General features: G+C 39.9%; 1 protein-coding gene across 3 annotated transcripts in view; it reads right to left on the bottom strand.

Annotated features, from left to right (window-relative positions):
- CCDC50 (coiled-coil domain containing 50) overlaps nucleotides 1-14,818 on the bottom strand; it is a 69,210-nt gene that overhangs the window by 43,599 nt on the left and 10,793 nt on the right. The window lies entirely within an intron of this gene.

The raw sequence follows: 14,818 nt of genomic DNA, 5'->3' as shown, positions 1-14,818 counted from the left end.
TTATGTCCTTACTCTATTCCAAATGACAAGCTGACATTAAAAAAAAAAACTGCCCAAAGCCTCAGACTACTGCAATGGGTAGGACTTATTAAAACATTCCCTAGAGCTTACCCAGAAGTTACGGATTTCTTTCTGCAGCTTTGGATTTGCCTGTAAGGGAATTTAACTAAAATGGAATGAAGAAACGCAAACTTGTCCATTCTTAGCATTACGTATGCTTACATATACATTCACAAAGCCTTGTCCCTTACTGCAACAAAAAGATAGGCAGAGCTTAGAGACATGACAGTTACTACAAAATGGTGTTATGATGGAAGAATCACTTCTGCCCCAAAACCATATTAAACTAAATCTGACCTGATTAGCTTACCCCTTGTTCATATGCAACTGCTACACCAGTCATTCCAATAAAAAGTCCTGTTCAGATATATTCTGAGAAACTCTAACAACCTGAGGCCCAGATGTGAGTTACCCAATATTTCACAGGATAGAAGTACCTACAAGATAAGCTAGTTAACCTGCAGGTTATGAGTATTACAATAACTATTAACTCAAAAGAATGCCACAGTGCAACTGTAAACCTACTTTTGCCCAAGCCCAACCCTGTATATATGCATACCCTTGAAGAGAAAGATGATTCTCATTCACTGCAGATCCCCCTAAATAAACGGCATAGTGTATACCTAATAAACACATTTATTCAACAAAGAGTTGCAGAGCACTCACTTAAGAGGAATAAGTCACATCCAAGACATTAAGGAGGTGAAAATGACAAAAAGGTAAACAAAAGTATAACTTGATAAATGTTAGAAAGACCTACAAAGACATTACCTAAATGTAGGTAATTCTCTAGATCCCAAAATAAAGCAATAAAAATGGGACACGGGTTACTTTGTCTCAACATTTCCCAAGAATAAGTCTCTAGCAATCAAAGCTGGCCTATACGCACTTCTGAAAAGAAGGGCAATAAAAAGTTCCTTTCATTTTCAGTGTTTCATAGGTGACCTACAAGAAAAACCCAGGCAGTGACTGCAGTGGAGACTCCCAAAGAAAATTTCCCCTTAAGATCTGACCACTCCCCCTACCTCTCCTCCACTCTCCACCAAACATCAAAGAGTTTCCCTCTCTTTGGGAAGAGAGTAGTAATGAGTTTTAGATGAGTGTGTCTGAGAGACGTTACACTGATCTGAACTAAGGAATAACATGTAAACCCCATGCCTTTGAGTGCTACCCTACAAAATATGGTCCCTAATTTATGAAAGAAGAGTCTCTTCTCTTTATTTAAAGCTCTAATAGATTGCTTCTGTAGAAAAGAAATGGGATGCAGGGAAACTGAAGAGACCTCATCCTAATGTCAAATCATTGCCATTCTCAGCGACAGCATCATTCATGTATTTGACTAAGATGACATCAACACCACCACTGCCGTGCCAACACCAAAGCCCACCCCCACCCTATTGCCACTACCATCCGTGGCAAGAGCAGCACCTAGGAACTGTGGACACTCTCCTAACCACTTGCCCCAAGTATGAGCCCCTAAACAGCAAACATAGCTGGTCCCTCTGACAACTAAAATTTCTCTTTCAGGCAGAATGTTGGAAATGATGAGAATAATATCTAAGTAATGTCAGAATCATTAATTTACAGTTATGTGCCACATAAGCATGTTTCAACAACAAACTGTGCATATGACGGTGGTTCCACAGATTATAATGGATTATGAACAAAAGCTTAGTTTGCAAAGAAAAGGCTGGACCCAACTATGATGTTAAATTAACTGGATAGCTTAAATGGATGCACTGGATAGTTTAAATGGATGAGAAGGTTCAACATGATGTCTGCCTGCCATGTGTCACCCAGCCCCAGCTGGGGCAAGAGGAGTGGTCTGGGGAGAAGCGGAGCCCAGGAGCACACCTACACCTTCCCCCACACGCAGGTGCACACCCACTCACGTGCACAAACTCACTTCCCTTCCCTCCCTTCCTCTTTCTCTCTTTCCTCCCAGTCCAGTTCCTCCCTCTCTCCACTCCCCATCTTTGTCCCTTTCTCTCCTTCCCTTCTCCCTTTTATCTGCTCTTTTCAAGCTCTATCTCTCTTCTCTTTGTGCTTTTTCTCTTCCCCACCTTTTCCTTCCATCTCTCCATTATTCCCTCCCTCCTCCTGCTGTCTAACCTCCCTCCACAGCACTCTTTCCTCTGCCCCCACCCAGGTAAAAAAGCTACACACATTTTATCCTTTATACCATATTTTTACTATACCTTGTCTATGTTTAGAAAATGTATAGATGCACAGCTGCCTACAGTACTTAGTACAGTAACAGCTGTACGGGCTTGTGGCCTGGGAGCAGCAGACTATCCCACACTGCCTAAGTGTGCAGTAAGCTATACCATCTAGGTCTGCGTAAGTGCACCCTATGATGTTACCCATGAGGATGAAATCACCGAATAACGCATCTCTCTGAACCTATCCCTATCATTAAGTGACGTGTGACTATACGAAGGAATGAAGGGTAACTGGAACCTTCAATACTTCTCTGATGTTCAGTGTCCAGAAATTCCCATCTTACTGAAATTCATGAACTCTAAGTACAGTATGACAGAGGGAGGAGAATGACACCTAATTCTTGCAGATGCAAACAGGTAAAGAACACAAGCACTGATGGCATCCTCACTTACTTTGTCCTGAACAGTTCAAAATGTGCATGCCCAAAATGTGCCACTTTGGCAATGGACTATTTTGAGCGGAAGGCAATCGAGACCCAGAAGAGTCAAGAACAAATGTTAGTCTCCCTTAACTCCCTAAAAGAATCTAGATGGAAGCCTGGCCCAGGGAGAGAGTCATCACCAGAGATAACTACAAAGAGTACGGCTACGTGTGGTGAACCGGGGGGCTGGGGGGTTTCAGCAGGGCCTGGAGATCAAATTCCTCTCCTGTCTCACTGTCTCTGCATGGCACAATCCACACTCCTGTACCAAACATCTGCTCCTCCCATCTGCCTACTGCCTTCCTCCCCTCTGAGGTCCCAGACCCCTGTCCCTTCTCCCCAGCTCAGAATGGCATATAAGCCTCAACTGCTTCCGACTGTCTGTGGGTCCATATTCTTGTTGGACCCCCGTAAGTACATAATTACATTTGTTTTTCTCCAATTAATCTATCTTCTATTAATTTAATTATTAGACAGCTGAAAAAACCTAGAAGGATACAAATTTTTTTGGCTTCCTTACAATTCCTAAAGGAGTCAACAGCAGGGCTACTTTGAAGATCAAGTCCCCAGATTCCTTAGTCTTTCCAACATGCTATGGTTGCTCCATTTGTCTGGGAGGCTGAAGATCCTCTGAGCAGAGATCTATCATATAATTAAATCACATGCACCTCCCTGTAGTTGTTATCCTTAGTGTATTTCCCTTTACTCAACTACTTAGAAACTGCACACATATTTCTGAAATTCTGTTATGGAAGATAAGGACATTAACTCCACATGTTGTATACATGATTAAGGCATAGAGTATCATTAGCAATGTTTCACCTGTTCGGGGATTTGTATGGTTTTGGTTTCGGTGTATGTTTTAGTTGGTTGGTTGGTGTGGGTGAGAAGGGGAGCACAGAGAATGAGAAAGACTTGCAAGTCTAAAGAAAACCCATTCTCCATTACACAGATGGCAGGAGGGTGAGAACACTACACTGTCTGAAAAATTTCATCACTGACCTCAAAACCCCCATCCAAATGTTACCTCTGTTAACCCAATCCTAAACACAGACAGCCAAAACCAACACAAACGACTCTCACACCCACCCAACAGATCCACCTATGCTTTTTTCAGTGACCTCACAGTATGTACTAAATATAGTACTATATAACTAATCACATTATAATTGCTTTTACTCATCTGCCTCCCAAGCATACCCTGAGGATCCTGAAAGGCAGGAAAAATCTTATGAACTGTTTTCTCTCCAACCTTTACCCCAGGACCTGAGATAACGCTATCAAATAAATACTTGTGAAGAAGGGGCCTCCTGAGAACAAAATGATCACTAGTAGACATGATGTACCATGAAATATTGCACATTTTTTGCAGGTGTGACCCATCCACATCCTCCAGCTCACCTAAAACAGGGCAAAGGAGCTGCCTGTTTAACCACACTGCCTCAAATGTCAGTAAAAGGGGTCTGCTTCCATCACCTCAACTTTCAGAAGGATCAAAATGAAAAGCTTAAACTCCCTGATAAACTACTAGGATATCTAGAAAGGTGGCACACCTCAGGCAGATGGCCAAATGCTGGGCCCTTCAGGCCACAATAAATGCATCAGTCAATTATGAAGAAATGATGGCTCTAAGGTATGGAATAACATTGTTGAGTAAGTGGCACTCCAACATGGGAACCCAGGGCTACGAGAAAGGTGTTCACATGAGAACACGTTTGCTGAGCTAAGCGACCAGAGGGCACACAGCGTGGGTGCGGCATTTGGAAGCAGAGAATGTGAAGTGTGCTGAAGTGCTGGCACAGACTTTCAGAATCTGGATCTAGTCTCCTGGCCATTTGAGAAACTGGCTCACGTCCTCAGAAGTTTCCCACAGTTGCAGGCTGCCAAACAGTCCTGAAAATTAGAAAATGTTAATAAATTAAGTAAAAGGTGAATAAAAACAAGTCAAAGTTGATAAAACAAAACAAAAAATAAATAAATAGAGAAGGAAGGGATATAATTTTGAGTAATCCTAGTAATGGAATGACATTTTCAGGGTTAATTATCCTACTATAAACATTATAGAAAGACAGAAAGCTACCCTTTCCATAAAAAGCTCTATGTGAGGCAGGACAGTAAGAAGCTAGGAAAATTCCCTGGCAAGTAGAATGGGGAAAACTAAGACAGACAGCTGAACTGGCTGAGCAATTTACAGCCAGATGCAGAAGGTCACCTCCCTAGAGATAACACCTAGGACTCAGTGATGTTTCATTCAACTCCACGACCAGAAAGGCAGTAAAACTGGGTGGGCAATGCCAGGACCAGCTGCAATGACTAAAGACCCCCTGCCCTGGCACTGACCAATTAGTCAAGACCATGACCCTGGAAGATCACACCTGGAGAACTGATGAATATTCTGTTGAAACCCTCCCCTGAGACCTTCCCTAAGATTCCAGTCTGCAAAAGACAGATAAAATCCTCAAGACAGAAGACCCAGTGCATGTTCTCCCTTGGGGGAGCACGCCCCCACCTTCCCCATTCCCTTTCTTCTCCCCCCTCCATCCCCGCCCCTGGCGCACACATGTCCCAAACTCTAAGGGTCTACATGAGACTGGCAACCAGGGGAGCAATGAGCTGCAGCAGCTCATCCAGGCTAATCCCCTGAACCTGTCTCCAAGGCCCCCTCTTCTCTGACTTCCCAGTGAGCTACAGCAGCCCAGCCTGGGTATCCCTGTTGCATCTCCTATTCTAAGCTCTTATTTCACTGAACCCAGCATTAATAAACATACCCTTAAAGGCACCTGGATTCGTGCTGGGAAATTCTTTCCTGCAGGAAGTCAAGAACCCACACAAGACCAGTTGGCCCTCGGCAGACCCACTCAGGTCCAGGTCCCCCGCCCAGTAACACAAGGACCAGAATGGTGTAATTCAGAGGAGCTTCCACAAAGGTCTACAAAATATGTGATCTGCTAAAGTCACCACCTTGGTTAGACCACCAAGGTGGTCTCAGTCAATGTTCAGAAAAAGGTGCTGACTGATTAATCACCTTCTTAAAAGTATAAAAACTGATCATCAGAAGGGATTTTAGTAGTTGTGAAATAGTTAAGTCTCATTCTGGCCAAATAATCATCTGGAGTCCTCTTAAATATTTCAGCCACGGAAGGCCCACTTTCTTTCAACACATCTGCCTCCCAGATAACTGCAGGTAAAACTGTCTTCAGAAGGACAAAACCTGCCAGCCAGTAGAGATTATCCACTGGTCCTCGGTCCGCCTTGGAGTACTCGCCTTCCCTAGAGCATCTGTAGATATTATGTATAACCACTGGCACTCTGAAAGCTGATGTTTTATATACCCTACAGATGACCGGCCACGTGGCTTATCACATGGGCCATGCGCAGGTAGTCCTGAAGGTACTCTCCATGATATGGGTAGATCCCAGGACTGACCTTGTAACCTACAGTGTACTCTGACTATAGTTGAACTACCTCACTTTCAACTTAAATTTCATTTAGAAACTGCTAAAAGGGATAAACATCAAAATCCTAACATTGATTAGGTACTCTAGGATTAAACTGTAGCTTAATTTCCCTTTTTAATTGTTGTATTTTCCAATTTATCTACCAAGAAGGGGAATCTTATTATCTATAATCTTTTTATATTTTATAACAAAATATATATATTTTTCTAACCTTATTTAAGCATCTCAACAGTGAAGCAACAAATATTTACTAGGAAAAAAATGAGTTGTAGTAGCATCATTCATTGATTCAACTGAACTATACCATTTCCTTAACGTCACAGAATGAAAAGTTTGTTTTTTTATGGAAAAAAGTATGCTAACAAAAATAAAGTCTACATAAGACCCCAAATATGTATCCCATCTTCCTGAGAAACAAAGCAAGCAGGGAAATATGAAAAGTTGCTCATTATGATCAGGGAGAAATAACACTAATTCTTCACTAGAGAGAAGTGTTTTACTAGTACCAAACATGAAAGTAACCCCAGTTATCATGCTGGAATTTAAAGAGAAACAATTAAATCATATGGTGAACATTATCAATAGTTCAAGCATTTGTTTTAAGTGTGTGCCTATACACACAAACACACATACACACACCCCTTCAACAAAAGCACAAGACTGAGCACAGTGCAAAGACATTTTTAAAAGCAAAACAAATGATTTAATCCCAACACTTCGCTCTAATGCAATTTATCAAAATAGGTCCCTGAGTTATTTTTTTCTAATCCCCCAAATTCAAAGCTAAATGAAAATCCCAGCAACCCAAACCACTTGTTTGGCAAGTAGATGTATTATAGCTAACCACAGACACACTAGGTTGCAGGCAAGTGGGTTTTGAAAATGCTGAGATAATATGTCTTCAAATCAGAAGTACTACTTTAATATCATGACCATCTACATCATTATCAGAGACCACAGGGTAACTAGGGAACTTATTGGAAAACTGAAAATGACAGAGTCAGAAATTTCCATCTGACAGGGTAAAAGACTGTGAGTGAGTGGATCAGTGAAAAGGGGCATAAGGAAAGGTAGCCGGGGGAAACAGCAATTTTACTTGCTGGTAGAACTGTTGGATAGAGACTACACTTTCCATAGGAAATATCTGACTCCAGTTATCGTGAATGATAAAAAATACATAAATCCACAGACAACCTCACAAGGTTCCTGTGCTGCAGGCATAGACTTTTCGGACTGGTGATTTTGAAGTCAAACCTTTCTATGTTGGCAGTAACAAAACAAAAAGCCACCCAAGAAAAATAACAACTCAGATCTTGTCTATTCTTAGAAAATGCAGACTCAGATATTAACATAGATCACTCACACTGAGCTTCCTTTCTTCTCAAGAAATATCTCATAATCTCAAAATGAGTTCAACCAGAGGCCATTCAGTCTGAGTTCCCAATAAATTGATGCCTGGGTTCTGTGTTTGTATTCCCACCAGGTCATCACTAGGCTCTCTTCCAAACACCATGTGACCTGCATCTGCACGGAACAATGTTGGATGGAATGGATATTCGAAAGGATTTCTTTAAACTGGACCAATCTGTATGTTCTATCTATTCATCATCATTCCACGTACTAGGTCACACACAAAAAAATTTTATACAGATATTCTAGCTGCTATTGTAGACATGTAGCCATTTCTCCAAATTAACTAAAATTAAAATTTTTAAATTCAGTTCTTTAATTTCTTTAGCTACAGTTCCAGTGCTAAATAGTCAGATGGTGCTGGTGCCCACCATTTTGGACAGTGTGGAATATAGAACATCCCCACCACTACATAAGTTCTATTGGACAGCACTGCTCTGAACAATAATCACAGTGTGATAGACAGAATAGTGCTAATTTAGATATCTAGACCACTCAGTAACATTTAAAACCATTTTAACTATGTGTGTGTGTGTGTGTGTGTGTGTGTGTGTGTGTGTGCGTGCATGCTTATGTTTTACTCAACAGATATAATTCACTTTGCCAGTATGGACAACCAAGGGTCTTGAATATATATGATTGGTCTGTGTTAGCCACTGAGTTATCTTCAAAGTGCCTGCATATTATTCGTGCATGCTTCTTCTTCATCAGCCCTAATGGGGTGGTAGTTCAGCTAACCTCAGCAGGGTGAAAAGATAAAGCAAGCACTGTGTACACACTGTCACAGAAACCAAGTGAACAAATCTCTTTGTGGAAAGGAAAGTGAACTGGTATTCAATATAGTTAAAGAAATTCAATTCTGGGAAGGAGAACTGCTACTGAATAAACCCCCACCAGATATCTAATAATTTACACCAAACATTAAAGAACTGGATTCCAACTAGCAAATGTGCACATTGGTGAATTTTGACTGGCCTTGAAAATTAAACTGATCACAACTGGAGAGTATTCTCCTAAATGTACTACTTGCAGTGCCTTCTTTAAAGAACAGTCATATTTTACATAGATGCTCCACTTCAGGAACAATGTAGGAACATATGAATTCACACAGAAGCTAAGTAAGTAACTACTCTTAATATCATAGAAATGATTACAAGAAAAAACTCTCACTTTAAAACAATTTAGTTTATTTTAATGGATTTATAAAACTTCATGATTAAACATAAAAATGACCATCAAAATTACATTTAAAAACAGATGAAACTCTCATACAGCTTTTTTGTCTGTAATACATCACACAGAGCACTGGTAACATGAGACATTCAGTTACCACTTACGGCACAAGGACGCAGCAGGGTGTAACTGAGAGAGCTCTTACTTTGAGTTCAGTCCTGGCTCTACCACTTACTAGATGAGTAATCTTCAACAAATTAATATTACTTATATTTGCTCATCTGTAATGAGAGTAATAACCACTGTAAGTACGTGTGCACTGCAGGAAACTGTACATATTTCTAAAATGTACTCGCAAAGTATTCTGATAGAGATAGACATTCTGTATAGAAAACAACAGACCACTGGTAAACACATGGGGTCCTCGAAAGGGGTAAATACCATTAGACAAGCAACAGCAGACAGGCTTTTTTTTTTAAAGCAATTTTCCACTAAGAAAATCCAGATAATAAGAACTTCCTTTATTTTGATTCCATGTATCCCTAAAGAAACTCCAACCTTCGGTTGTTCCACTATTTGATTGGCACTTTTCCTGGCACTTAAACAAGCCCTCAAATGGTTTGGCAGTGCCCAGATGGTTTGGTTTCTGTTTGCCTTAGCCTAGAAAGAAAAGCCACCCATCTCCTTAAACCTCTGCAGGATAAACCCAGTCCTGCCCATTAAAACCCAAAAGATCACATCCAACCCAACTTAAGTACAAGTTTACACCAAGAGAAGAAAAACCATTTTGGTTTATTGGCTTCATATTACAAGAGAGTTTCCTTAAGTGCTAGCTACTGCAAGTTCTGTTTATCCTTGTGTCAGATATTTCAAGCTTTCTACTTCTCTTCTGCAAAGAGATAACTTCAGCTAGCACTTTCTTTCCTATTATGATTAGTAATTAATTTCATTTTCAAAAACATCATGAGTGATACTCAAAATTCCCCCAAAAAACTTTAGTATAAATAGAGGTCATGGGATAAGAAAGCACAGTAAAGATATTATCTCAGAATCTTGCTCCTGTCGAGCAAATTGCAACATTCACATTTCCACTCTGGTAACCATCTGTCAGAACTCCACACACGCTTCCAGTAATCCTGGACTACATAAATCCAAAAGCATAAACAGAAAACAAATGGGTAAATCCTGAGATTTCTGGAATTCTACTCCCATATGCTCAATAACTGGTGATGTTTACTGGCCAGAAACATATTTTTCTGAACGATATCTTGAGATCATGGGTACGTTTCTAGAATCAATTGAGTTTACTCTAACCTAGGGGAACGCATCCCAGAAGATCAGGAAATTTATCTTCCTAATCATAATGCAAGTGGGCTTACATTAAAATCAGATTCCCTCTCCTACAACTACAGTCTACATACAAGGAAATAACCCAACAATCAACTGAAAGAAGCTAACCTGTGTCTCAAAGTACAACCAGAAAAGCCCTATTCAGATCATAGAAAGTTGTGTGTAGATTTTGAGAACCAATTCTTCCAGTAACCACTGTGACTCTCTATGTAGTTCATCAAAGGAGTTTTTTTTTTAAAGAAATCTGTATTCACCTTGGTGATATTTAAGTTAAATGTGAACTGTTGGCGGTTCTCTATTCCCAAAGAAAGTTGGAAACTCAGCCGGTGCTATAGGAAGAAAGAAGCAAAAACTGAACCTTAGTTATAAACTCCAATAAAAAGGAAACTGAGATGTCTTCAACAATACAAAAGTAAACAGATTGCATGAAGTGGCAACTTGGTTGCTTGGATTCTGCCTGGTTTTTAAAAAGTATTTCAGAGAAGGAAAACAACTTTACAGATCAGGATTCAAATGCTACTTACTTATAGGCTAAAAATCCTTCAGCAAGTTACTTAATATCTTTAAGCATCAGGCTCCTCATCTGTAAAATGAACCTAAATAGTGTGAGGACTAAATTAGACAAGTGAAGGGCCAAAGGAAACATCTGTCACTCAATAAGAGGAAGTTCAATAAGTGGAACCTATTACATTGGCATCATCAGAGTTAATGAATTCTTGTAATTAGTTAATTCTTCTAATCAGGTGCCACTAAGTCACTGATTTCCACAGATCTAGTCACTTTTGTAGTATAAAATCTATAATGGAATATGCAATCACTACTTCCTCTTATGAAGGTATGGAAATGAAATGTTTCCTGGAAAGGAATTAAAATATAATCAATAATTCACTACATTTCTATAGTTCTTTAACCTCCAATGTCCAACTGAGGGTGAACACACTTCATACCCATGTTGCCAGCCTGAGGGAAAGGGAAAATCAGTTTGTCTACAACCGTCTAGTAAGCTCCACCACTCTAAACTTTTTCAGTTAAATTTCCAGAATCAGAAAGCAAAGTATAATTCTATCTGAAAGTCATGTAATTATACATTAGGAAAACGGAAGAATCATTAAAATATCACCATCAGGAAACACAGGAGGGCCCCTGACCAGGGTGGCACGGTTGGGCATCATCCGGCAAAGCAAAAGGTCACTGATTTGATTCCCAGTCAGGGCACATGCTTGGCTTGTGGATTTGCTCCCTAGTCGGTCAGGGCAGGTGGTGGGTTCAATCACCAGTAGATCATGCCAGAGATCAAAGCACAAAGCAGAGGCAACCTATTGATGTTTCTCTTTCACAGCGATGTTTCTCTGTGTGCGTCTCTCTCTCCCCTTCTCTCTCTCTCTCTCAAACCAATAAAAGTACCCTCAGGTGAGGAGTTAAAAAAAAGAAAGATAGGAAGGTAGTCTACTGAATCAAACTATAGCCAGTCAAAATCTAAACCACATTATTAACAAGTAGATTAAAAATACTGCATGCCTAAAACTAGATAAAGTTCCTAACTTCTGTCCTTTGAGTTGCTCTACTAAAAGCTTTCTGCCAAATCCACATGACATGTTGGTATCTTTACTGTAAGAAAGGTGGATATTTCTTACCTATTACAGAAATATAATTGCTTTATTGTAGCATGTAAGGAATAAAACGAGTCGAAGTACGAAGAACCCTGTTCTTATCAATAATTCCAGATACCTGCTAGAATTTTAGTTCTGGCTGTCAGCAGCTCACTGAGTGACCTTTAACAAATCACTTTCCAAATCAGAACCCCAATGCCCTGACCTGTAAAGAAAGAGTCCAAATTCTCTTTAGGAAGACATTCAACTTAGATACAGGGTTGCATGAAATCTAACTGACTGAGTATAAGTGATATATATTTGTCTCCTGGATACCAGTACATCATCTAAACTGTGATAGTCACATCCTATATGAAAGACTATCCATATAGGATGACTGTGTGTTAACTTTCTCCTACACCAAATATTGCCTTCTCCACTGCTGCTGTTGAGTTTACTATTTCTACCATATGAAATGGTTACAGTCTGCTTTTATCCATCTGTACAATAGCTTTAACCACCAATAAGTCTTTTTTTTAGAGATTTTATTTATTTTTTTAGAGAGGGAAGGGAGGGAGAAAGAGAGAGAGAAACATCAATGTGCAGTTGCTGGGGGTCATGGCCTGCAACCCAGGCATGTACCCTGACTGGGAATCGAACCTGTGACACTTTGGTTCACAGCCCATGCTTAATCCACTGAGCTACGCCAGCCAGGGCTTAACCACCAATAAGTCTTAAAATAACCTTTCATTTAATCTGATGCCTTATAAAAAGGCAGACTTACCCTGTTTTCAACTAGTGGCTCTCACAGAGCCTTCAGCATCAGAGGAAAGTGAGACCATGTTATTATTGCCCAATGAACACAAATGTAGGCTGTGCCACCTACCAGTTTACCTAGGGTCTGATGACCAGAGCACAAGCTAGAAGGTGAACACCTTTTATGTTTAGAAAGTTTCTTGATGATCACCAAATTATGTAAGATGAACTGGGATGTGTTTTAAATGGCCTGGATTTCCCCATGTACTGCTATTGAAACTGGCTTCAGTTCGCCCTACAGTAGACTCGGTTATGTGATCCCCCTGCAGAGGAAGTGAAAGAGAATCAGGGGCAGTCTGCATCTGCGAACAGGAAGACATGCTGTCCAAATACCTTCCTGCTCCGGAGGGCCCATTTGCCTAACCTGTTTTTCAAAGGTCAAAAATTATTTTGATGATTTTTAAAAAACTGATATAATATCTGTCTAGCCATATGCATCTTTATGGCACTGGATGTTTTTAGAACACTGTTAACATCTAATGTTCTATATGAGGCTGAAAGAGACTAGTTTTCCCTAACTTAGAAAACTATTCTAAAATAACTACAAATTAAATATATCCATCCCCAAAGCAAAAGCTCTTGAGCTTTCCAGCAATCTGTGTATTCATTTGTTTCCAACCTAACATTTTCTTATTCTTCACACATAGCACCCATTATAACCAAGCATTTAAGAAATACACATTATGTTTGATCTCTTTAGTTAAAACCTTATTAGAACATTGCCTCCTTTACCTAAAAACAAATCTAAAGAAGAGAGTAAACAAAAAGTCTGAATGAATCCCAACACCATCTAAGAAAGTAACTGCATCTTCTAGTAATAGCAACAAAATGGCACCATATCACGTTCTTTGAAAATGTGCATGCTTTAACGGGGTCACACATAATTAAAATCAATCCATAAGCAGGTAAGATCATAGTCTCCAAAGGAGACTACTACGCTTTTCAGCCTTGAGTTAAGCTTAACACCAATAAACCTCTTACAGAAATTTGAGAGATGGGAAAAACTCATACAAGAAAAAGTAAATGACTTGTTGTCCTCTATTTCTATCCTAGTGAATTCACGCAAATGATCACAGCTCTTACTCTAGTGTCATTAGTTTAGTTAGCACAGGTCAGGGGGCCTACTGAGCACAAGTTGTTGGACAGTGACAAATCTTCTGGAGTATCTGCTATGTGGAAGGATGCCAAGAAACACTGAAATCAGTCAGACAACCACCTTCTTGAGAGAGAACCAGTAGACCAACACAGACACTAAGACAAGTTGCTTAAGAATGTCCTTCCAAGTGGGCTGAAGACACACACAGGAAAGAAACAGAGGTGAAGTAATCAGCATTTGAGCAGATCAGGGAAGGGTGGGGTGGACACACGTAGTCTATGTTTGGCCAGTGGAGACAGAAATTCCAGGCAGAGGATTAGGGGGTCACAGAAAAAATAGTCTGAAAGGAGGGAAAGTATGAGCATTTATAGGGCAACTTGAATAGTAAGGTCAAGAGACTATACCAGTGTTTTACAAAATGTTCTGATATCCATTTCTTCAGTTAACTCTCATCACAGGCTCCTTTATTTGGCATAGTAAATATTACCTCCAGTAAACAAATAAAGAAACTGAAGCTTAGAAATATTGAGTGTTTCAGCAATGTCTCCCTCAGTTGCATAGTCATCAGTAAATACCTATCATGGTAAAATTATTAGGATCACACGCTTTTGACTCACCCAGTGTCCAAGTTTGGCCTATAAATTATTTAATAGCCCTGTCTTTAAGCTTCAGTGGTTATCCTAGTTTGGGAGCTTGAGTGCCCCTGAAACCAAGATCCTGGAATTCAGAGATATTAAAAGCATGGTGAAGACGTTATCAATAGCTCCCTAACCATTTTCTAAACCTGTCTGTACCCTCCAACATACACACAGCCAATATTATCTTACAAAGATAATGTTGTGGAGCTGTAATGGGGTAACTGTAAAAAGAAAAGAAAGCAGCAATGCTTTCTGGGTACACTAAAGCCTAATTTGAAATAATGAGGTCTGACCATGGAAACAGACCTGCAGACATGTCAGGTTAGAATCCAGCAATCACTGACAGGGTAAGAAACCAACGGTGGACAAAGCCAAAAAGTGATTTGTAATTGCAGACATCAATAGTGAATAAAATAGCTGTTGGCCCACATGTTAGGCCAAACTCACGATGTACAGATGGGAAGATGAGGATATTAATCAAGTTCCTTCTTTCTCTTTCTCTATTTGCAGTTTCCCATCTAGACATGACTTTCTGATGGTATTTACCAACCTGAACAGAATCCCATGACATGAAAAAAAAGCTA

This window comes from Phyllostomus hastatus, unplaced genomic scaffold (genome assembly GCF_019186645.2).
Source record: "Phyllostomus hastatus isolate PE091 unplaced genomic scaffold, TTU_PhHast_1.1 phas_contig_86, whole genome shotgun sequence".
Lineage (NCBI taxonomy): Eukaryota > Metazoa > Chordata > Mammalia > Chiroptera > Phyllostomidae > Phyllostomus > Phyllostomus hastatus.
This window is presented reverse-complemented; position numbering and strand designations above follow the sequence as displayed.